The sequence below is a fragment of the Pollicipes pollicipes genome, unplaced genomic scaffold (assembly GCF_011947565.3).
Source record: "Pollicipes pollicipes isolate AB1234 unplaced genomic scaffold, Ppol_2.1 Scaffold_6138;HRSCAF=7277_pilon_pilon_pilon, whole genome shotgun sequence".
In the NCBI taxonomy this organism is placed as follows: domain Eukaryota; kingdom Metazoa; phylum Arthropoda; class Thecostraca; order Pollicipedomorpha; family Pollicipedidae; genus Pollicipes; species Pollicipes pollicipes.
Window position 1 is genome coordinate 34,166,877 of NW_023596818.1, and position 22,613 is coordinate 34,189,489.

Below are 22,613 nucleotides of genomic sequence, written 5' to 3' on the forward strand. Positions count from 1 at the left end.
TGCCGGCTGCATTATTAAGCTGCAGCGACTGCCAACGACGCCGGCGCCGCACTCCAGTATATATCGACGGCCGCTTAACGAATGACGCCAGGCGGTGCCGCCAGCGAGGAGGAGCGGGGTGGCGGCGGCGCGTGGCGGCTCGTTCCCGACCCGCCGGTCCCGCCGGGCACGGGCCGCCAGCGAGGAGGAGCGGGGGTGGCGGCGGCGCGCGGCGGCCCGTGCCCGGCCCGCCGGTCCCGCCGGACACGGGCCGCCAGCGAGGAGGAGCGGGGGTGGCGGTGGCGGCCGGCGCGCCCGGTCCGCCGGTCCCGCCAGGCACGGGCCGGAGGAGGAGCGGAGGTGGCGGCGGCGCGCGGCAGCCTGTGCCCGGCCGCCGGTCCCGCAGGGCGCGGGCCGCCCGACAGCGCAGGCCGCCGGCGCCAGCGGCGCTGCGGACGGACAGCGGCAGCACGTTATACATAGCTCGTGGGAGCTGAGACAAGCCAGCCCACCGTTTCGTCTTTGCTGCACTCTTTGCGAAAGTGACAGGCACTGAAGACGAAACGAATGGGACGCCCGGTGGACCGGACAGCATAACTTCATCGATGTGCCGCTCAACTCTACCCGTTGCACAGGGCGCCCACGGTGTTCCATGCGAGACTTGCACGGGCCGACGGGTCCCATTTAATCATGCACCCTCGGCTCTCCAAGCGAGGCTCTTATTGGCCAACTACGGTATTATTCACTCAGACCTCTCACTGGGTTTATGGTATGGGGCCACGCACGCATATTGGAAAGCTATTATCCGAGAGTGCTAATACGGACCAGCATCTATCAAGGGCTAACTTTGCCCGCAATGAATGGGTACGATCATGTGCACGAAAAGTGTTTAACAGATTTATAATCGTTCCTGTTCTTCGAATGGGAGCTAAAGCTGGCCGACTGGCTTGTTTAGCTATTTTATCCACGCACAAGCAGACCCACGCTCGGACCATCACCAGGCCCTGGCTTGCACGCACTCTGTTATTGCCTCGAACTAAGCTGGACGAGGAATCCACTTGATCAAAGTTTCGATGATACGCGACGACTGAATTGAGGGGTTCGAGGTCTGTACTCGTGCCCAAAAACCATGATACAAACCATAACTAGAAGAATGGTTGGTTGATGAGGCTGACATTTGCTCTAACAGATGCTTTGGTGGCTGATTACACCAGTAGCTGTGCATGGAGCTCCCAATTTCATGAAGTGCGGGTATTAGTGGTCGTGAAGTTCCAGCATACTACGAAATCATACTACGAAGCTGTAAAACCCTGCAATCGCCAAGAATATTATCGTCAAGCAGGTGTTTTCACATCAGACGTGGCTTGGATATGAACTAGTACCGAGTGCGTTCTTTGCGTTTGTTTGATGCCCCCTCCACCTCCCCCCAATGATTTCTAAGTTCAACGTGAGGTCGTTAATGATGCATAAAAATAACGGTTTTAGAATGTCCGAAATCACCGCTCAAGACCCCGAAGTGTCGTGTTTGAGAAGTATCGAGCCCGTTACCGTTGACTCTTAAGCCACAGCGTTGTTTCACTCAACGCCCAATCAGCGACCAAAGCAAGCTCCAGAAACGTTCGTGCGACGTGGCAGACACGCCTTGGAAACCTTCGCGCAGTGTTGGGAGACGCACGCTGTGTATGCCTAGCGCGAGCGGTGGCATACTCTTCTGGCAACGCACTCATCCGTTGTCATTGAATGCTATTAGGGCGTGCCCTTACGTTATCTATTTGCTTTTACTGACACGACTTCTTGCTTTTCAGAACCACGTACTTTACTCCCTTTTGTTCGGCGGACAAAAAACCATCCTTAGCTGCTCCCTCGGCTTCAACATTTCAACAAGAGCGACTGCTTAATCAATTATCAAGCGTTTCTGACATTTGCTGTAATTGCAGACGTTTTCAAAAGGCATGCACGACGCGGAGGTCTGCAAGCGCGCGACCCAGCGTTTCACCATTGATCGGCAGCTGCAGGGACGCGCGCTGCCCGAGGCAGGCAGCGACACATGAATACACCCCAGGTGAAATGGGGGACGCGACGTCATTTGGGTGAGACCGAACGGCCAGCAGCGGCCGGCGGCGCGGCACGGCCGCTTGGTGGCGCGATTGCCGCTGATGGCCGTCCGGCCGACCGCGGCAGTCACGTCCGCGCCAGAAATGTCGACCGGCTGAAGTCGCCCGCTTAAGCTCAACACATCGCCGGCCGCCGCGTCACCGGCCGCCGCAATGGCCGGCCACCAGGAAATGGGGCGAACCCGGACCGCCATGCCCCCCCCCCTCCCCCCCCCCCCCCGCTGCTGGGGCGCGGCGGCAGCCGATGGTCGTGGTTAGCCGTTCTGATGACCTGGACATCATTAAGTCGTAACTCGCAGTACCGGCCCGGCTAAATAGACTACAAATGCCACGCAAATGAATTGGGTCCGGACACGCCGCGATGTACGGCTCCACAGCAGTCACTGCCGGCGTGATGAAAAGCCGCGGCTATGTCTGTATTCAGCAGCGGCGCCGCAGAACAATGCCACGTACCTGCCAGTCATTCATTCTGCACAGTCATGATCAAATACCATTTGTCAAGCTGTTTTAACGAAATTAGTGGGCCACGGTGACGCAAGTCGCAAATTTTAATTGGTGCGATTTCGTTAGCATAACCCTAGCTAGAGGATATGTTTAAAGCGCTCACCTTAGGACATTTGTTTCGCGTGGGGTGGTCATGATCAACGCCATGCTAAAAGTAAGAAACGATAGCTGATATACTGAACAGAAAAACATTACGTATACCGGCTTTTAAAGCAACGCCCGTCACATGTACATCAAATCACCTACTTTGAGCATTTTCCAAGCCACGGAAGTGTGTGCACTACGATTATAAGCTCACCATGTGCATGCGTGCACCATATGCGGCCCGTCTGGTGTTCGCGTGCGGCCCTGGCGGCGGCGCAGTGTTGCGCCTGCCGTTCAGAGGAGGGGGGGGGGGGGGGAGAGACCATGCCCGGCAGCCGTGTCGTCGCCGCGGCCGCCTCCCCCCGCCGCTAACACGGCTCAATTGTCGCCAATGGACGCCCCCCGGCGCCCAGACACGTGGCCGCATTGTGCGCCATTATCACGAATTTCAATTGACTTTTTGTGAACGAGGCCAATTCGGCGCGCGGCGCGTCCCGCCGCGATACCATCTCGTGATGGCGTCATCGACTGATCCACCTGCCGGCTGCGAGGACGGACCCAGCCGCTGCAGCAGCTGCCGTACCGCCCCCTCCTTAGCAAGGGGGGGGGGGAGGGGCTCCCAGGAGGCCTCTGAACCACTGGTGAGAGACGGCCGATAGCCAGCTGCAGAGGATTATCCTAAGATTCGTACAGATTTGCGTTTGGTTGCTAATCACGATCAACACTTGAACCCTCATGAAGCTGGTGATTCAGGCAGACAGTCGCTAGAAGTATGGTGCAGGTTGTTGTATTAATATTTGCACCGCTCTTAGAATGCATGACACGATATTGGTGGCCGCCGGGTAGGGTTAGCTGCCCTCTCATGCGGGGTTCCGCTGGTCGTTCCCCGCGACTACAGTGGCAGCATGACCTGACCAGGTCACGGGGGCAGGTGGGCTGCTGCCCTTATGGGTCCCCGTGGTCCGATCCGGCGCCGTGCCCGCCGCTCAAATGCGAGTACATGACGCGCTCACTCCTACCTGCTCGCGGGCAATGGCTTCAAGTGCATGCGTAAGAACTCAAGCGTCAACTCCCGACCTTTTCTGCCTTCCTATCGCTTTCCTATCCTTATGTTCTTCATATCCGCGCCAGGTGGCGTAATTTTATTGAAGTCAAGCGAGGTCAAAGCAGTGATGGCTTGTTCCCGCGTGAACGCGGAATTAGAACAGCTATCCAACATGAAATGTTAGCTGCCATTGCGGCTCGTCGAAGCCTACAGCTTATCCAGGGTTCGGAAGCCGACCATGACAGCAGTAGCAATGAACAGTGAATATAGATTGCCTACACCCAATTGCGTAGATGGCATGGATTGGTGCTGTCTATTTGGAGTTGGCCTGGCCCTAGGCCAGGTCGTTCGATCGGTTGGTAGCCCGGATCGACTGAATACACCAGAATGGCTGGATGCGGGCGGCACGCCGACCAGTCGCGGCGCGTTCTCCCCTGGAGCTGTCCAAACAGCCACAGCCGCCCTGGTCATTCTCCCCTGGAGCTACCCGCACAGTTGCAGCCGCCCTGATCGTTCTCCCCTGGAGCTGTCCGGACAGCTGCAGCTGCCCTGGTCATTCTCCCTTGGAGCTATCCACACAGCTGCAGCCGCCCTGGTCATTCTCCCCTGGAGCTACCCGCACAGTTGCAGCCGCCCTGATCGTTCTCCCCTGGAGCTGTCCACACAGCTGCAGCCGCCCTGGTCATTCTCCCCTGGAGCTACCCGCATAGTTGCAGCCGCCCTGATCGCTCTCCCCTGGAAGCTGTCCAAACAGCTGCATGCCGCCCCCTGGTCATTTCTCCCCATTGGAGCTACCCGCATGTGCAGCCGCCCTGATAGTTTCTCCCCTGAGCTGTCTCGGACAGGCTGCAGCTGCCATGGTCATTCTCCCTTGAAGCTATCCTCACAGCTGCAGCACCCTGGTTGTTTTCCCCTGGAGCTGGTCCGCACAGCAGCAGGCGCCCTGGCCGTTCTCCCCTCAAGCTATCCACTCGGCCGCAGCCGCCCTGGCCGTTCTCCCCTGAAGCTATCCACACAGCCACAGCCGCCCTGGTCATTCTCCCTTGGAGCTGTCCGGACAGCTGCAGCCGCCCTGGTCATTCTCCCTTGGAGCTATCCTCACAGCTGCAGCCACCCTGGTTGTTTTCCCCTGGAGCTGTCCGGACAGCTGCAGCCGCCCTGGTCGTTCTTCCCTGGGGCCGTCCACGCAGCTGCAGCCGCCCTGGTCGTTCTTCCCTGGGGCCGTCCACGCAGCTGTAGCCGCCCGTCACGATGCACGTGCAGACCGCATGAGGCCGTCAGTCTCAGAGCTTTCGCTCTGTATCGCTGCCTACGTTGGTGAGGGAACTTGACGTACCATGGCTGTGGAACGCCATTAGTAACTGCGAGCCCGAGCCCGGATACCGGGTGGATTTTCCCTTTCTCCTGATAGCCGACGCGGGCGTCAGATGTGCCAATGACCATAAGTGCTACATGTGTCCGTAAGCACCCTACCGGCTATACCCCAACCTCAGCGACTTCATTGACAGCTCTGTGACCGCTGGGACTCTGCACGTGCACGAGTCTCCTTTCGCCGTCGCTCCCGTGTTTCGCCGCTCTCGGTCCTGGTGGGCGCAGTGGTCCGGTCCCGGTGCGCGGGCCGGGACCGGTGGCGGCGGTCCGGGGCAACTCGAGACGGTGCGGCGACGGCCACGGCGCCGGCGCCGGCCGCCTCGGACCCCGTCTCCAGACGACCATGTTTCGTGTCGAAAATTACAGGCTGCACGCTGTAATTACACCGTGTACGAATTTGTACGCCGGTCATACTACATAAACGTAAGGCCCCCTCACAACAGGCCGCGCCGTAAGGGTGATTTGCCCCTCATACAGCTCAGAAAACACGCCCTAACCGACCCCCATCGAGCATCCGCCGGCAGAAAATTATAAGAAAAATCTCTCTGGTGATGTATAACGCCGACTTTTGAAGCGGCCTGGGCGCTGTAATTATCACGACGGTCGGTGCCTTTGAATGGGGGTTGTGCACTGTCTCTGGCTCGTGCATGGGTCGGCACCCGCGCCAGGGGTGGCCAGGAACAATACCAGCCGCACTAATCTCGCCGATAATGCCATGTCCGCTATTCGCCAGCCGTGTAATCGGTTAGCCAACAGAGCACTGTTTCATGTTTTTGTGACCGCAGGAACACGGGATAAGTGATGTGGGATGATTTGCGGCCTTCCCGCTGGATGGGTCGGCGCCGCGTCGCGAGACGCGCGCTGGGGTTTTTCGGCCCTCGTCACTCTAGTGCCCAACCGGAGTAGATTACCGTAATTTGCCAATCTGCCGGGGTAATTACATTGTCTGGATATTAGTCTTACATGCGCCGACGCCGTGTCTTACACGGCGGGCACGCTGTCGTTCAGACGTCCGGTCGTCCCTCTTGCCAGGTCCTCTTGATATATCAATTAATGTAGTAAAACGCCGCATTTGGTAAATAAGTAGCTGTGGAGAAGCGCAGCAAATATGAAAGTACCAGGCCTAGTTCTGGTGTTAATTTCTTCCACGCACCACCGCAGGCCCGCTCGGCTCCCTCTATTCTCTCCGTGTTTATGCTCATAACACCGCCACGCGATGGCACGCTTTCTTGCTCAGTTTCAAACAACGGTTTCAAGCATTCATTGTTGAAAGAGAGGCGGTGAAGGGATGCGGACTTTCGGGAAATCCATGGCGAGACCAAAAACCGGACTTTACCAGAACAAGCCGTAGCTTTTGTAGTGCTCTTCAAACACTTTCGCGTGATTTGCCTCTCACGCCTGGGGACAAAAACACGCATTGTGGTGTCAAGGCACCCTAAGGGTGTGCAAAGTTTCAGCCACGGTTTGAACAGCCATTATAATGAGACAGTAATGCGTCACGATAATACGACGCGGCCACTGCCTCCTGCGATGTTCATCACAGGCTGGAATAATGCATTCATGAGCTACTTCAACCAAATATCCCGTTAACGTGTGGTCAAGGTTTGCAGGGCTTGATAATCATAATTGTTTCATTTGCAGTGTGAGTTGTCTTGCACGCAAAATATAAAATGCACCACGATTAAAGCGCTGAGACGACTTATGAAAGCCCGGATCTTGTCTCATGGAGTGGGAAACAAAAAACCAAGGAAGCAAATGATGCAACCAATATCAACCAATATCAAAAACGCCAAATCTGCAAGCCAATCATACATTGTTGGAAACTGCCACGACCACCAGAAAAAATACTCACTCGTCTGGCCAAATCCCACTACGGGTCAATACCGCCTCGGGTGGGGTGGTGCCCTTCCTCCCTCTTTCAGGATGTCGAGAGGGAAAGGCGAGCCTCAAGAGCTGCCAAAGAGTTTACTTATGCGTAAATGATGCAGACGAAATGCAAAATTTCGTGAAATGATGCCTGTCTCCTAATGTAGCAAAGTTCATTCAACGTCTGGCCCCTACAACATTTTTCAAAAAAACCTCACCTCGTTGCCTGAAGGAGGGAAACGAGCCACCACACAGCGAGCGTTTTACGTCCATTGAAAGTGTGAACACATTTGACGTTCATCCGCTTTATTGATTGTGTCACATGAAACGCGACCATGTCGGCGTCCTCGACTCACAAAAACGCAACCATGTCGGTGTCCTCCTTCTTACAAAAACACGACCATGTCGGTGTCCTCGGCTTACAAAAACGCGACCATGTCGGTGTCTTCGGCTTACCAAAACCATCCCATGCTTATAAGAGCATCTGTGCCCTTCCCAGAACCTGCAGCTGCAAATGGAGGTCCTTGAAAATGAATTGGACGGGGTTGTCAGTCCTGAACGTTGGAGCCTATTTCAGCTGGGCTTCAGCTGTTGAAACGTCTGTAAGTATTCAGTACTGGCTGAAACAATGCGAGGAAGTGGTGCATTGCTTTGAATCGAAGCATCAAATGTCATGAGGGTTCATTCTTTTAAGATCACGTGCATGTCTGTTTCAAAAAAGAGAAATCGCTGCTACAGTATAATGACTGTAACGTCTGTCTCTCAGGCAGCGTCTTGCAACTGCTGACGAAGGTAACGTTGGCTGCCCGACTTATTCATGTGAATGGAACCACAACATGTCTGTTGGTGACAAAAAAAAAACTTCCGAGTCAATGCAAGCATCATGAGAAAACCGAGAAAATTGAAAGGAACATCTTAGATGGGAATGTTGCCAAAGTTCAAGGATTGTTTGCAGCGGGACTACAGCAGTTAAATCCGCACATAGAACAAAGGACGCTTCATACTCCAACGATCTTACCCGAACCAGACTCGTAAAAGCCGTGGTGGAACTCGTAAACGGTCGTCGATGACCAAAGTAATCGTGGAACAAGCCCCTAATTTCTCCATCTGCTCGCCACCAGAGACACGTTACAGCCAAATCACCAGACATGTTATGACTTTAAACAATTCATCGTCAAGTAAAGCCCAAATCAAGCACCGAGTCCACAGCAAGGTAAATGTAGCTGATGACCACCGGCGCTGACCGCGGCTGGGACAGACTCAACGCCGCCGGCAGCGTGTTGACCGATTGTAGGCTGGCTGTCGGTGCTCCAGCAGCGAAGAGGCCCAAGAACGCAACGAAGCTTCAGAAAGCACCGGCAGTGGAGAGGCCTCAGAATGTGACAAAGCTCCAGAAATCGCCGGCGGCGGAGAGGTCCCAGGATGTCCCAGTGGAGAGTTCCCAGAAGCTTTGGAAGCGACCAGCGACGGAGAGGCCCCAGAGCGTGACATAGCTTCAGAAATCACTGATGGTGGTGAGGTACCAGAACATGACGAAACCTCAGAAGGCACTGGCGATGGGGAGGTCTCAGAACGTGACAAGGCTTCAGAAAGCACTGGCGGTGGAGAGGCCCCAGAACATGACAGAGCTTCAGAAAACATCAGCGGCGCAGAGCCCCGAACGTGACAAAGCTTCAGACAGCCCCAGCAGAGGAGAGGCCTGGAACGTGACGAAGTTTCAGAAAGCACTTGCTGTCAGCAGGGTTTGCCCAGCGCGGTTGCATAAATAGTCGTCATGTGTGACGATCAAGGGTGGCGACCTCCATGGGTGTGAATAAAGAGTGAATTAGGAGTCGTCATGAGACGATATGAGGTTATTGCGACGGCCAATGCTCAGATTCCGACAATTTGACGGCAAAACGCTAACAATATATTGTTTTTTATTGTCATAACTACGAGCATGAAAGGGAAATAGGTGTTGTTCTACCAAGCATCGTGCCGCGGTCCTCGCGATGGAGGCTAGGAGGGGGGGGGGGGGGGGGGAGGGGAGGCGGCCACGTGCACGGGCTCTTGTCCGAAATGCCGGCTATCTCATCAGCGGCTAATGACCTAGCTAATCTATATGCAAAGCGGCGGCGGCCGGGCCGGTCCCGCCTAGTGTACACCGAGACCGTGACGGGCGACAGTGGAGGGGACAAGAGCTGGAGACGGGGGACAGTGCAGGGAGGACCCGGGCTGAAGACGGGTGACAGTGAAGGGAGGACCCGAGCCGAAGATGAGCGACAGTGAAGGGAGGATCCGAGCTGGAGATGGGTGACCGTGAAGGTAGGGCCCGAGCTGAAGATGGGTGACAGCAAGGGAACTGATCTGGAGATAGTTGGCAGTGGAGGGAGGACCCAAGCTGGAGACGGGTGCCAGTGAAGCCTTGAAATTACGCATGAAATATGCTGAAGCTTGAGCAGGGTGTCTGTGGATGGGCACTTCGAGACGGAGGCGAACAACGGTGGCTGGTGAACAGTGCAGGATGACCAGAGCTGGTGATGACTGACAGCGATCACTCCCATTGTTAACAAGAATGCATTAACGCGCGCCGTGCCAGCTGTTCCCGCGGTACGAAATACCGCAAAGTCGTGATGACGACGCCGGCGCGGACGGCCAGCCGCCGCCGCCGCGTCCAAACGAATGATGAAATTGTTTTTCGCCACGAAACGCGTAATGGCCCGGTAATTATCAGGCGCCATTTGAGCGGGCCTGGCCGGCCGACGGGCGCGTTTTTATTCGGCGCTGCCGCGGCCGCCGTTTTTCTGCCCGGCTCAGCATAAAATGCTCGGCTGTCCGATTTGATTGGTCGACGACGTGGCGTCATGCAGAGGTGAAATATGACGCCATCTGTCAGCAGGCTGCCGGCGCGGAGCCCGACAAAGCCGGCGGTGCGGCTGTCGTCGCCGCTGTCGGCACGCCACCGACAGCCGGCGGTCGAGCGGTGACGCATGGCCTCGGTGATGTCCCGACACGGCCGCCGTAGTACCTGTCCGCCCAGCCGGACGGTGCACGGACCGCTACCACGCGCTGACATGCGGCTGCAGTGGCATGGTGTGTGTCAATTAGGCAGTGGAGAAATGGCACCGGCACGGGGCTTCTGTTGGAAGGCGCCTCCTGTCCGCTGCTCCGATGTTGATGGGACGGTGCGTGATATGATCGAGTATGACCAGTCGGAGCAGCAAAAAACGGCTGTATGTCATACACAGGCCTCTAACAGCCTGTCCATCTATATGTACGAACACACTCAAACACGCCCGGGGAGACAATCCCGGCCAAAGGGGCGTGCAGGTGCGAACTGACTCACCAAGCGAGCACGGTCATACCGCTTCGTCGATGCAGAAACGGTGGGGGGCGGGGAGGGGAGGGCGTCACGTCACTCTCGGCTTGCGCAGCAACAGTCAGGTGCCGCCGCGCACATCCCGTCGAGAGGGCGTCACCACGAGAGGGTGCTGGGTGGCGCGGCCCCCAGACGTCACAAGATGGCTTGACTGCGGGTCGTTTCCGAACAGCTTGGCTCCGGCTCGTCACCGGACGGTGTGACCACGTGACGTCACCGGACAGTCTGACCACGTGACGTCACCGGACAGCCTGACCCCATGGCGTCACCGGGCGACGTGGCCGAAGGGCGGGTCCGTCACGGTCCAGTCAGACCGTGCCGGCCCGACGGCGGGCGCCGCCGCCTGCAGCCCCTGTCGGTGACTTCCCCTAACGGCGGCTGGCAACGCGCCGCCGACCACACCAGCCTCGGGCAGCGTGGCCTGGAGTCTGGCGTGATCTCGTGACGTGATGTCCGGAGTACCCCGAGGACGCGACGGTGTTCCGAGTGGCCACGGAAAAGGGGCGGAGGCTGGAAGTTACAGCAGCGGCACTTTGCGAATATGGATGGAGGGGCTCCAGCAGGAACGTCAGATATTCTAGGTAATTTTTACCTCTGCGTCGCCTTAGACCGAATGTCGAAATCTGAAACTGAAGATGTGTTGAAATTGAACCCTGCGGCGGCAGGCTCCCGAATCTTGATAAAGTGACAAGTGCTCGGTATGCCCTTCAGCTAGACTGGGGGCACACTAATGCCCCGTACACACCTATTCCCATGAAATCATGTCCAACATCTCTACGTCACAAGTGATTTTTTCATATCGACATTATGCAAACCTCATTGGCTGCCTACCAACTTCGTTTTGCGGAGTTTTCAGCGACTTTAGTTCATCAACAGCGCCTTGCACCGAGAGACTGGTGTTGTAACCACGCTGCAGACCGCCTCAGTGCTGGTGCCTGGGTCCGACTGACGTGACCGTCGCATACAGCCGGGCGGCCCGGCGTCGCTGCTTCCCAGCACCGCACGCGCGGCCCAGAGGTCACGCGCGTCCCAGAGGTCACGTGGCGCCGGCCGCGTCTGTGGCAGTCGCGCCGCGCCACGGTTAAATCGCCGCTCGCTGCTGGCGCGGAAGACCACGACAGGGTATCACGCCGGATCAGCTGATCAGTGTGCCAAGCTGGCGCAGCGGCAGCGAGACCGCGCTACATCCGCCGCACCACCCAGGCAGAACGGAGAGGCGCAGCGGCGGCGAGACCGCGCCACGTCCGCCGCACCACCCCGGCAGAACGGAGAGGCGCAGCGGCAGCGAGACCGCGCCACGTCCGCCGCACCACCCCGGCAGAACGGAGAGGCGCGGCGGCCGCTCGAGCAGCGCTGGACGGTCGGTCTTACCGCAGGGAGCATTTCCTTGACAGCTGGAGCAGACGCCCCAATGGTGCCCGACCTAACGTCGTATTTAAAACCAGATTCCACCGTTGTTGTCCAGAGCTGGCCGCTTACGTCAAGTGTTACCCGTTCAAATAGACGAACACAACTAAATGCTCGTTGATTTGCGGAAATTGGGCATTAGTTTCCCGTGGGCTGGAAAATATATTACAGCAAGTGGTCTCAAGTGTAAACAAAACATTGCTAACCCCTATTTGGTTCTCTGACCTCACGTGAAACTCTCACTACTTATACTGACTTCTGACCGAATTAAATTTATCAGAACGTCAATAATAGGTCACACGATTTGAGCTATCGGCTGTTTTACTGGGATATTCACGTTGGTTGACGCTAAACCGTGTATGCTTTTTACCATAGCCTGATTTAATCGACACGCATTTGCAAACTGGGGTGCACCTCCACAAAATTATATTGTGGGGATGATGAAGTGAAATACGATGTTTTCATTTTCATATTCGTGGCGCACAATTGCATCAAGAGGCACCAGCTGCGTTATTGGAGTTAGCTGCCGCATTTGCTTCCCAATGGGGACCACCCAGTGGGCCGCAGGTCTGCTCTGTACTGCGCATTATCTCTGATCAATATCGGACGAACGCAAGAATGGCTAGTTTGTTTTGCCGCCGCTGTCGGTCTGTTATTTCCCAAAGAGCCCTAGGGAACAAAAAATCCTGCAAAGTTGGCCATAAATTGCGGATAATTGTTCTGTTTACGGAGGCGCGGCGGAGCGCGCTCTGCGATGGCCGCCGCCGCCGCGCCTGCTGCGGCGGCGCCTATTGATTTAACAGGCCCGCCTACCTGTCGAAGGCGCACGCCACTCTGGCGCGCCGTGTCACTGCGCCGCGCATGTCATACGGCCCATTATGGCATCCGCCCGCCGGCCGGCCGCCACCCGCACCGCGGTCGTGACGAAAATGGCGCGAAAGCGCAGAGGAAGGGCGGTCACGCGGGTGACGCCCGTGACGGGTCGACGCGGTACTCGGGGTCCCGACAGCAGGCGGCACACCTGACCACGTGACGCACGGGTTTTGAGAAGACCTTGTTCAACACGCCGATTTTAACGGCCAATGCGTCAGGTGATGGGGACATAACAAGCAGGCGATAGGGAGAGATAACAAGGGGATGCGCGCCGAATTAAATCACCATATGCTGGGAATGGCTTAGCCCACGACAGTTTATTGTGTATCCAGATTCGTTTATTCATTGATGTTTATCCTGATTCATGCATGTGATTTTTTGTGATTCATCACGTGATTCATCATGCAGGTTTCTGGACGACCAATTGAACACGAATGTCGTTGACCCCACATGCATGCGGCCACGCAGCGCAGCTCGCTTCCTCCCAGAGCGCGCCGCTAGCTGAAGGCCTGTGTTGAACCTTGCCTTGCTCCTCGATCCGAGACCCCCTCGTTCTCGTAAGCTCAGTCCTCGTTGACTAGGCGTGTTATGACGTCATGCTGGCCACACGATCAATCTCTTTCGAACTGTTCCAGATCGATCCGGCCCATCGGACCCCTGGCGGCCACCGGCACTGGCGTGGCCTCGGTCTTTTATCCGCGGCATTTTCCGCGCGTGTGGCATCGTTTACCCTCGACTGTCGCCTTCGCCCGTGCCGGATGGGGCGTCCATAAATTACCATATATCGACGGAAAATGCACGCATCACTCAATAACGACACAATGAGCCACAAACAAACGGGAGTGGAGGACATGCTAATTGAATGACGGGCTAAAACACGATAGCTTTAATGCCCGGCATAGTTCCGCTATGTTCATGGCAAAGAAGCTGGCCGTAGGCAAAGACGCTCAACTAAATATGCATAAGCTGTGCATTCAAATGATTCCCACCGCGAATTCCTTACCAAATATAATCTTGATGGGATTAATGTTTAAAGCATCAGCATCTAGGAATGATTTATTGCACGTTAGCTAATCTTAGGCAGAACGATCATCCTCTCGCGTCTCAACGAACAAGTCACACCAAGCACCAGGAAAATGATCAAAAGATGGCGTCAGTCAATCACAAACGAATGTCCGTGACAAAAAACGCACCTTTGCAAACGAAAATCAAGCCCACCATGGCCACCCACCACTGCTTCCCAGTGCAAACCCTGTCTGCGTCAGACGCCCGTGACCTCCAAACTATTCTATTCAACCTATTCATATTCCGTGACCTATAAACTATTTCAAACTACATTGGCGGACTGATTCAGATTGGCTGATTGGGGATCAATGTTGTGTTTTCCCTTGTTACATTTTTCCTGAGTCGCCGACGGCTCAGCATACCTGCTACTAGACAATGACAGCGACCTTGAATAAAGTACAAACAGCTTTAACCGATCGGGCGTACATTATGAACCGAGCAGGCCACCACAGTGGTTTTGAATGCTCGCAGGAATTTAGCTTCGGAAAGCCAGTTGGCCAGTTAGAGTGTCTTGCCCCGGGTCGACCGACTTGGAGTACCCTAGTTGCTGTTTTCCACACTTAAACTCTTTTATATTGCTATTTGGGGGCAAACAAGTTGTTTAGTAGTTCACTTTCCTTTCGCGACTTATTTACTTCAGGGGCCTGATGTCCAGGGCTGGGAGCGTGCCATGTCGTAGGGCCGGTGTTAAAATATATTAGCTACAAAATGGGGGCGGGAAGCTTCAGCTGATCCTACATATTTGAATCCTAGTAGAGGTGTGAAGGACAAACATTGGAAAACAGTGCGATTGTGGTTAGTGCACGTTTATCGGAGCTTGGAAGTATCGCGAATTTGTTCTCAAGTTAAGAAACATTGTAGATGTGAATACATGATATAGCAGCGCATAACGAGATGCCTCAACTGGTTAATGTTTGCACCAGACGTAAGTGCTTTATAAATATATAGGATAAATTAATAAACCTTACGGAATTTCAAGGATGACTTTGACATAACAAGTACGAAACAATCTCAGTGAAACAATTAAAGGAGATTTTGTGAAAGCAGCTAGACAAAACGATGTAAACACAGCTAAAACAGTGAACAGTTGAAAATAGCTGTGGCCCAAGCAACATACCGAGTTTGGAAGACACAGCCGTTAGGTGAAGTGTTCTTGTACATACGACGTCAGGAAACGTGCACATGCCATTTTAATTGAGCTGCTGTACAATCTTCGTGGATGAAGAACAATATTGTACTTCAAACAATGTTATGCCGTGGCTGTGGGACATTTCAAACCGTTTCTTCTTCTTGAAAAAGTGCCTTCTTCTCACAGCAGAGGGTTGTCTTTGCGACAACGATCCATCAAAGATGGCTCACTGTGCGACTAGTTCGTATTCTAAGCAAGTGCCTCTGATAATTTTCCTTTGGATGGCATTGCCAACTGACCGCCATCGGTGCCTTTCGTCACTTGATGGGAATTAAAAGGAAAATAGGTCTGGCAGTCCGGGGAGAAAAATGCAATTGAGAGGAGGACATTGGCAGTGTTTGCGATCCACAACACACAACACAACACAACACAACACAACATGCCATGGCACAATGCGGCAGATCTGTTTCAAAACTGATTTGGATCAAGCGCCGTGAGTTTGATTGCTGTCAAGCTTGCTTTCTGAGTTTGCTTTATGCCCTGAGTCTGCCTTTGATAAAACATCCAGTCTAAATGCAATATGAGGCCTTTAAGGAAATGGCAAAACTGCTGGCAAGGAGATAGTTTGAATGTACCATGACGTATATTCCAGACCTGATACGCGAAAGCAATTACTCGGAAATGAAGGAGCAGCCACCTGACTTCCCGAAAATGTCTGCCGTTACAGCGTCATGAATTATAAAATCCCATGTCCCTATGCTGTTTATATGGTCGCAATGTAGGCACTGTTGGCTGTATTCAACCGATGCATTTAAAAGATCATTTTGAGGCCCAGTATCGAATATCTCGCAGAAACTTGATTTAGACAGCGTATTTTTGCGGAGAAATGATGCAAGAAGACCCAGACCCGGGCTGAATTCAAGGAAGTGCAGAAAGGCTTACGCTGGTGCGATTACAAAATTGTAATGAGTTGCAAAGTTTTGTAATAAAAGGAAAATATGAGGTAGAATCGCCTGTCATGTAACGTATGCCGGTTTTTTGTGAATAGCAGCAGCCCCACACAGGAGAAAAAACCATAGCATTGGTCATCAGAGAGTTGCATATGGCGGCAAGATAATGCTGCCAAGTAAGGCGGAAGCCATAGCTTCTTGATAGCCCAGTCATGTCCCACCCCTAATTAAAGGTCAAGGCCCGCAGAAAGAAGACTGATTCGTAATTTTGTGTTAGTTGTCAGATCTTTTCTGCTCTTTTAGGTGCTGTCACATGTCACCAAACTATCTCATCTTGAAAAGGCGATAACCAATGAAGTAGCTCGAAGATTCCGCGTAATGTTGCACTGCTATGAGCCGTATCCTTTCGACGCGATTACAAGATATGAACACACATATTGATTCGACGAGAACATACCGGGAGTGAATATAGATTTTCTCAGCACATCTCACGCAAGAACCACACGCCCAAGCGAAGTACAGAATAGCAGGTAGGCACAAAGCAGGTCTTGCATCACATGTTCATTAAACCATTTTTGAAGCTGCAACATTACTGGAAGTTTTAGTGCGCAAAAATGAAGTGATGTATCCTGAGGCGGTTGCCACGACGGAAAGGTGCCAAATTTAATACGCTTAAGCCTTAAAAAAGTTAATGCCATATTTACAGCGCATCATTTCTGTGATTCGATCGTTTCAAAAAGTACAAATGCCAAAAACCTAGCTAACTTAGCAACAAGTTAGCTTGTTGTAGCTTGTTGTGAAGGTTGAATATAAGGCTCTTGGCTGATGCATTGAAATAACTGATTTTGAAATGGGGGTTGGCTCATAAGCGTTGTGGCTACAAAACACAAGGACTGCCAAAGTTGTGATAAAGTAGTGGTCGTGAACAAAATAACTAAATGACTCTCATATCACACCGAGACTTATGTTGTAGATAATAGAGCAGTACCTATAAACTAGCCCAAATTGTATGGAACAGTTGGGCAATGCTTTTAATGATAATCATTATGTCTTTGTGAAGTGAAGATTAAGCAAACGGATATTAGAAAGCCGAGTTGGAACAATGGAAGCAATCGCAAAACTACTACGCCTCTGAATTCTTCAAGCGAGTCATAGGCCAGACCTCTAGTTTTATTTCGGACACAAGCGCAAAAGCAGATGTATTATCTGTAAGAGCAAACTAGCCAATAACATCTTAAGTTGAACGCATGCCTTGTAACGGATGGCTGCAAACTATGCGTTACAAGAGTCATTTGCAACACTGCATCAATAGTTAAATATAACGCAAGAGGCAAAAATGGTCCGCACATCAACATATCAGGCGCCAAAGACTACTTCGCTTGCTGAATGAGTTAAATAATGCATTGGGAGGGCCCGTCAGACAGAGGGATGGGTGGCGGTCCTCCCAAACGAATAAGCCGCCCCGCCCTCAGCCCTCCGCCCTCCCCAAGACCGCCCGCTCCATGAATCGGCACTGCGCTTCGGCTCTCTTGTGTTGTGCGTTGGGCCAGCAAGTGTGTTGTATTGGCCCGATGTGGTGTGTTGGAACAGCCAACGTATTGCGGTGACGTATTGTGTTTGCTCGGCCCCTGTGTTGTGTTGAGCCTGCCTCTGTGTGGCATTCGGTCTGCCAGTGTGTTGTGCTGGACCGTGGGCCCGACTCTGCGATGTGTTGGGTCGGCTGGTGGGCTGTGTTGGGCCGGTGTATTGTGATGAACCAGACAAGTGTGGGCTGTTGAGCTGGGTGGCTGGTGTAGGGCCTTTAGCGGGCCAAGTTGTTGTGCTAGCCAGTGTGTTGGAGCCGGCCGGCGGGCCGTGTCGGGCCGGCCGGCGGGGTGCGCCTCGGGCGGCCGGTCGTCGCTAGGCGCGGTTTACGGCTCGGCCAGTGCCGACTTTGCCGGCTCGCCGCCGGCCCCAGCCAGCCTCCCCCCTGCCCGCGGCAGCGGGCACTGCCACCGAGGCTGGCGCGCTCTCGCGCACTATCAAATCGGACAAAAATGATAGATGGTATGGTAGAATGCATTCTGCTCACAAGGAAGATGTTTTCATTCATTCGAGAACACAAATCGTCAGAAGAGTGCGTTCTAGTTACCATGGGAACATATAAAACTTGCGTGCATCCATCTCAGGGTTAAAGGCTCTGCGTGGATTTATAGAGACGAAGAAAGTTAATGACACACAGCAAAAGCGGCCTTTGCCAACCAGAGCGAAGACATCAGGAAGAAGTGATGACACGATTGAGAACGAAGCCATGCTCGTAATGGAAATACCTGTTTCGAACATCTGGTTTCTGAACCAGCCCAGCTAAATTTTCGTAGAAAAAGACTGTTGTCATCATGATTTTCAAAATATATCATAACATCCTCCCGTAGTCATATGAACAGGGCTGCTGAGTTTTTTCAGCCCCTTGGCATACAACCCTTTGAGATTAATACCAGTTTCTTGTTTTATCTTCACATCATTGGAAAGATTTCAAACTTGGCAGGAAGACGTATATAAGCCATCAGATAGCATGACAAACCTTAATGGAAAATATGTAACGCCTACGCAAGTAGCACGGACACTCAATGTGACCCTCAACTATCATTTTATTCATTAGAATGAAAGACGGCAGAGACGGTAGACATGCGGCACTGATTTAAATTTGATGAAGTTCCTTCAAACTTCATGGCATGCATTTTTCTAGAAGGAAATAAACTGCAAGTGTTTGGGCTCTGGTGGAACTAGCGCCCAGCAGAAAACGGTCTCGGGCTTTTCCAATGCCTTTCCAGCTTTAACATTCCTACCAGCATTTTTTAAACTTCCAAAAGACTACAAAACTCCCCCAAGCTGTCTTTGGTTTCGTTCAAGAGGAGCTAATCATTAAGCAGATGTGAAACATTGTAACAGTCGTGTCTTTCGAACTAATTCTTAAAGAACAAAAGAAAGGCGAAATACTGCAATATATTTCAGTGCTGGGCAATAACACTCGTCAACGGGTAACCAGCAGCGTTAACTTTTAAAATTGATCTCAAAAACGCATTTATTGAACCAATAAGAATCTCCAGTAGCATTTCAGAGGGGACGTATGAAAATAAATGTCCAGTGGAAACACCGGTGGCATTATTGCTGTGCTAAGAAAAACATGTTCGGCTTTGTGATGCGTCGTAGCCGGACTAGATCCGTCTACAGCGGAGCTGCAGTCTGCTGCCTGCCGCTAGCAGCTGGCCTGGGAGCGGCGCTCGCCCTCGGCCAGGACGGGGCCAGGCTCGACCCCCGCGCCGGGGTCCACCGGCCTGGAGCCGGCCTCACTCACCTGGCAGTCGGAAACGGGCACCGTCAGCTGTCGCCTCGACCGGCTGCCGGCTGAGATCGGCGGCGCGCCGCGGCCCACTGCTGACGTCACCGACCGCGGCCGCGCGCGGCCTCGCCCGCGTCGGCACCGCTCCTCCAATCGCAGCCGATCACGCGTCGGCCTTCGTCGGCGCCGACGGCTGGCACACGAGCGTCGGCACGATGAGCGCGTCGCGGCGGCGGCGGGGCGGTCACTGCACCGGCCCCGAGAGAGCGCGCCGCCGGCCCGCCGGCGCCGCCCGCGCCCGCTTCCACCCGACAGTAATGATGGTCTTTACAGTCGCACATGTTATAATCAAAGTACCCGGCCATGCATGGCGTCAAACAAACAACCAATCGCCGCGTCCGGACGCCGTGACGTCATTTTATTATATGATATAGCGGCGGGAGACGGCGGCCGTCAATGGCGGGGGACAGGAGATGTGCGCCGGTCACGCGAGGCCTGACCGCCGCCGGACACGGCGGCCATCGGGGTCGGCACGTGCTGTCGAACGGAGGCTGGAGACGCCTGACGGGCAGACAGGGTCTGGGGAGACCCGACAGGAAGACAGGGTCCGGGGAGACCCGACGGGGAGACAGGGTCTGGGGAGACCCCGAGGCCCACGAGGGGTGGAGATCGGTGCTGGGGGACACGGTGGTCAACGAAAGGCGAAGGAAGAGTGAAACCATACGACATAAGTTGGAGCTGCACAAGGAAAAATGGCGAAGCCCACTCCCAGAATGCAAAAAAGCTTGTAATTCCTCCCATTTGAACCTCGCACTTCCCAAAGTTGGGGTGGTGATGCAGCTAAAAGTCCCAGCTCAAAAAGAAACTACATCGATGGGATGGGGATCAGTGCATGCACCAATCCACCAGGGTTGACCCGGTGACCGACGAGGGGTGGGGATTGGTACAGGGTAGACCCTACGGCCGACGAGGACGAGGGGTGGGGAGTAATACAAGGTGGACCTGCTGACCGACGAGGGGTGGGAATTGGTACAGGGTAGACCCTACGGCTGGCGAGGACGAGGGGAGGCAGCTGATGCAGTGACACCCGCTAGCTGACGACAGACAGGGCCTTTACGACGGCCATTTTTAAACCGGTGTGGGCAGGTCAGTGATGTCTTCATGTCGCTGCACCAAAAATTAAAAACACATTTCGTTTTTAATGGAAGAGATTGTAGTCTGCAGTGGCCAAATCAAGCTCTGCGACTGGCTGCCGACGCGCACCTGGTGGACGTTCTAGGAACTACCGGCGTTTCGCTCTATTTTTGTGAAGGATCTTTCGTCACCGACGGAAACGGTTTAACAATAGAAAATTGCTGAGCCAGTAAGACCCTTTCGTGGCATGAAATGGCAAAAGTGACAACGGATGTATGTGGTACTATCCTGCAGATTAAACAAAATTAAAGGGAATAAAGCCGTCCGCTGCTGAAAACCACGAAATGTCACTTGATTGGAATATCCCTTGTCAAACGTTTGGCAGGCACATATTCGCCGGTGTGTAGTGTTTGGCCAGAAGTTAAGACATGGCATGGGTTCAAAATTGACTGACTTGGTCCGTGTGCTTTAGCCGGCCTGAGCGGCTTGAGTCGCAGTTTGTTGAACGAGAGGACGGTTTTAAAACACGAGTCCTTTGCGTCAGTCCTTTGCCGATCAACGCAGGGCTCTGCCAGCAGCTGCGGAAGCTCATGGTGCCAACCACCGTGACATTTCAGCGACGCAAGGTGGTTGCAGAACTCCTAAATTTCAGCGAATGGTACCTGGATAGAGGCGCAGGCTGCCAAAACATCAAAATGGGTTCCCGTAGCCTTGCGGAGGCTCCAAACCCCAAAAGGGAGGCTCTATGGACTTTGAAGAGGACCCCTTGGTGATCAAGGCTGCCCGGTCTATTGGCTGCGTACCCATTCTCGTCGAAAACCCGGCTCGCCCCCGGGTGCCACATTGTTGTCTTTTGGTGCCCTCCTCCCGCAAAAAAGAAACTGGGGCCCTCGGATCTAGAGAGCCTTCACCTACAAAAAAGTTTGGCCCGCTGAAGCTGCACCTGCATACAAAATGCATTTTTTATCATACAAAAGTCATACCTTATAATCGATATCAATGATTGATGAAATGAACGAGAAACTGTACGTCTTCCAAGATCTTAGTCTCGCTGACTTGTCAATGCAGCCCGCAGTTACTGGTGCATCACATGAGCAACGGTTGTCGAAATCGAAATACCCCAGTCGTTTATTTTCAGCGCCAAAAAACTTCAAAACAGAGGTTCTCTGCTAAATTGTCAGATGTTTACATTATATCTCTGGCCAGGGCCTACTATGATTTGAGTCCACAGATAATTTTTTTTAAGTTTGCCAATTCGTAAGGAGTGGCCGGATGGAATCCTCAGGCGTACCCTTAGTCAACACCTCTACCTACTTGAAGTTAAATCCGAAAGTATTGCGCGACATCTGACAAGAACATTTGTCCGCACTTCAGGGAGCAGTTTGACATTGCCATCATAGGCGTAGGAACGTTCCAAAAAGTGTGGGGGTGGGGCTAAGCTCAGGGCGTACCTCAGGAACTTTTTCTGGAAAACAAACCCGATGACCGGAGGGGGGGGGGGGGATGGAGATGGACGTTATCGCTCTCTATTGTAATGACTGCTATTCTGGATTTGCATCTAGAACTGTTTCTCACTGACGCACACTCTTGCGTGTTCGACTCATCTATGTCATTCGAGAAATAGGGCCTTTCCAGCTTCCCAGGGTAATTCGTCCATTTCAACATCATCTGTTCTGGGGACCCGAAATTCCGCGACTGGGTAGGTATTTTGGGTCATTGAGGAGGCGTCTGTGTCCGCAGGGTAATTGCCAAAATATGGTTTGAGCATAGGCTGGTGAGAATTTTGAAAGTGAATCGATGGCTCACAGCACAACAGGTTTTGCATGCACATTCATTCCGCTGGCTGCTTTTCAAGAGATAAGACTTGTCGCGGCATTTTAGGCGGAAACAAATTCGGAAGCTTGAAATTGCCAAAAACCATGTGTCAAAAGCCATAGAACTGGAGATTCTCCTTTGAAAACCAAGCCACAGAATGAAGACCATTGTCATATATTCCTTGTCTGAGCTCTGCTCCCGTCCGCCGTCGGTGCCACTGTCCCGGCCCTGCTGTCTCCGAATGACTGACCACGAACTGATGGTGTGGCTGTTTTGTTGCACATTTCTGGATCAGCATTGCTACTAATTGGGATATAAAACCTGTGTTGGACACCTGCAACAGTATTTTTTCCGAATTATCCGCCCTAACACCACACCACCCTGAAAAATGCCGCTGGGAAGCTATCTACTTTAGGTGTGAATTGGCCCAGCGGACATTTGATTGCTCATCATTCAACGTAGATGACTTGATCTGTTTTTGTGTGTAAGCAGGGGTGGCCTGAGCCTCGCTAAGAGGAACACAGGGTTGACGAAAGCCCCTTTATGGTGATCCCCCCCACAAATATATCCCCGGATATAGTTTGGTTGTTAACAAGGGAT

At 53.3% G+C, this 22,613-nt stretch overlaps 1 protein-coding gene across 1 annotated transcript in view; it reads right to left on the reverse strand.

The window, feature by feature from the left end:
- The window catches only part of LOC119105610 (transcription factor Sp9), a 72,319-nt gene extending 53,171 nt beyond the window's left edge, over positions 1 to 19,148 (reverse strand). The window contains exon 1 of the mRNA XM_037229069.1: positions 19,080 to 19,148. The gene's annotated coding sequence lies outside the window, so the exon portion shown is untranslated. The remainder of the gene's footprint in view (positions 1 to 19,079) is intronic.
- Positions 19,149 to 22,613: the final 3,465 nt, after the last annotated feature.